At 41.6% G+C, this 2,743-nt stretch overlaps 1 protein-coding gene and 1 pseudogene across 1 annotated transcript in view; one reads left to right on the top strand and one right to left on the bottom strand.

Moving 5' to 3' along the window:
- Positions 1-2,743, bottom strand: part of LOC118117875 (B-cell receptor CD22-like) — a 620,655-nt gene that overhangs the window by 499,045 nt on the left and 118,867 nt on the right. The window lies entirely within an intron of this gene.
- LOC118119575 lies at positions 925-2,600 on the top strand (annotated as a pseudogene).

The following is a 2,743-nucleotide window of genomic DNA, read 5'->3' as shown; positions in this document are numbered from 1 at the left end:
GTGTCACTCAGTTAAATCTGCTTTTATAATATTAATATGTTGTTGATGAATGGATTTTAGACTCTGGTCTAACAGTGTCTGGGTCTCACAGTCACAGTGAGACCTCAGAGAGTCCCTTTGGCTGCTCTGGATACATTATCAGCTCATGGGAGACTCTGCTGTGTCAGTGTCATCTGTCTATTCCTGGTTCTGAGGCCTAACGACTTCCTCTTTCTTCTAAATATTTACACTCCACTCCAACCTGCCACTGAGTTCAAGCTCATCTCAGGGGCTGTGCTCACTTTTCTCTGTCCGACTTTAATGTTCCACACTCAATGGAGATACACAGAGATTTTGGAAACAAGTGTGTAAGTGTGCTATAATTGAATGAAGTTCAAACATGACTGAGCATGAAAGGAAAAGCCAACAGCTCCCTGGAGGGTTGTTTGAGTGGAAGGCAGCTGTTTGCATATGGAAGAATATCTGATACGACCAAAATCATTTTCCTCAACACATTTGAGGGATAAATGTATCTAGTGCAAAACAGTCAATATTGTAAAACTGACTGTACTTCTTACATATATTACTACTGCAAAATGAGTTGTTGATAGACTGAAGTAAACACTGTGACACCTTCATGTTTCAGAAAGTTGAGATACTTGAATAAGAGGTCAATTTATTATAACCCGAAAAATATGTTTCACCACTTGTAAGGGTTGTTAGGCATAGATGTGCTTAACAGGTGAACACAGGATCGAACTTAATACTTCTCAGGCATAATTCTAGTGACACAGTGTTAGAAAAGTAAAGAATCTTTTTGATTAATAGAAAGAAACTTTCAAATAGCTTTTGGCTCTGCTCCAGCTGGGGAACTTCCTTCATCTTCATTTATCATCAGCTGACACCTTATTCAAGACCCCTCCCTCCCTCTATAAATGCAGCAGCAGACTTTGGTGATTGTGGAGAGACACACATTACGAGTCTGTCTTTTCTCTTTAGAGTGACTGTTTTATACGTGTAAACCCACCATGGAAATTGGAATTTTAAAGGACAACCAACTTGAGGAGAAGCAGCTTGTCTTTGACTATCAGGATGGATGTGTGTACAGGATTCCTGCTCTTTTCTACAACAGAAACAGTCAAACTCTTCTCGCCTTTGCAGAGAAGCGGAAGACTTTGAGGGATTCCGATGCTGAAAAGCTGGTGATGAAAACAGGAAAGCTGAAGGAGGACGACCCTAATGAGATTCAGGTAATTGTCTCACAAGCATTCTTTTTTTCTAATGGCTGAAATACATGTGAATATTCAGAACTAGATTGACTTTTATTTTATTATTTTATTTACACACCTCTGAATTGTGTCTTTTCTAGTGGTCGGAGCTCAAAGAAGTGGAAATGCACTTCTTCCTGGATACCGTACCATGAACCCCTGCCCAGTGTATGAGGAGAAAGAAAATACACTGTACCTGTTTTTCATCTGTGTTGAAAATGGTTCCGAAGAAATGTGTCAGATAAATTCTGGCTGCAACAAGGCTCGGCTCTGCTACATCACCACCACCGATGATGGTGAAAACTGGAGCGCGCTGACAGATTTGACTCCAAAGCTGCACGAAATCCGTGGCTGGGCCACATTTGCTGTCGGGCCGGGCCATGGTCTTCAAACACAGAGCGGCAGGTTGATTTTTCCTGTCTACGCTTATCCAAATAAGCCAGGCTCCTGCGCCTCTACTTCATATGCACTAGCCCTGTACGCTGATCATCCATACACAGAGTGGAAGTTTGGCAACATGCTTGAAACCGAATCAGGTGAATGTCAAATGGCAGAGCTCTTAGATGACAAAGGCAACTATGTTGTCTACTGCAACGCCCGTAGTACGAAGGGCCATCGAGTGGAAGCTGTCAGTCAGAACGAGGGTGTCGATTTTGCCAAACAGACCGGCAGTGAGGGGAGTGAGAAGCTTGTTGAAACGGGTGACGGTTGTCAGGGTAGTGTGGTCTCCTTTCCAGCTCATGGTAAAGATGCAGATACGAAGGCTGAACACAACAGCAACAACACCTGGCTGCTCTACACCCACCCAACCCATGTGGGAAACAGGGTTGATTTAGGAGTGTATCTGAACAAATCCCCACAGGATCCAGACAAATGGAGCAAACCCTGTAAAATTAAGGAGGGAACCAGTGGTTACTCAGACCTGGCTTATGTTGGTAAGGGTTGGTTTGTGTGTCTTATGGAGCGTGGGGAGGGAAAAGAACTGAACCAGATATCTTCTGTGATGTTTAGCTGCAGCCAGGTCGAGCAAGGCATTGGACAGTGATGTTAATTTCAGTACTGTTGTTATAGCCTACAAAACATTGAGACTCAAGAGACTTCAGAGGCTCGATAGATATAATGACTATTAAGTGAGGAGATCATAATCAAAGCTTTTTTTATTAAAACGATTAAGTGCCACTATATTTTAAAAGAGCTGCTTGCATTTGGATTTTGTTTTGAAAATGATGTGGCATTGACAATTTTGCTTATAATGTTCTTCTCTAATGTAATTCTTCTTTTTTTTCTGAAATGCAAAGACAAAAATGTAAGAGCTGTTGTGACTAGTGTTTTTAATAAATGTAGGATTGATCATTTGTTTCTGAAACCTTTTTATTTTTTAAAGTTTTGTCTGTGGCCCTCACAGGACTGTAATAAAAATGACCAATCATTTCATTCAGAAATAGAAAATAAAATGATTGGCTGGTGTTCCTGTCTGTCGCTCACCGACCTGCCTG

Source organism: Hippoglossus stenolepis, chromosome 2 (genome assembly GCF_022539355.2).
Source record: "Hippoglossus stenolepis isolate QCI-W04-F060 chromosome 2, HSTE1.2, whole genome shotgun sequence".
Lineage (NCBI taxonomy): Eukaryota > Metazoa > Chordata > Actinopteri > Pleuronectiformes > Pleuronectidae > Hippoglossus > Hippoglossus stenolepis.
The sequence above is the reverse complement of the archived record's forward strand: the minus strand, read 5'-3'. Positions and strand labels throughout refer to the sequence as shown.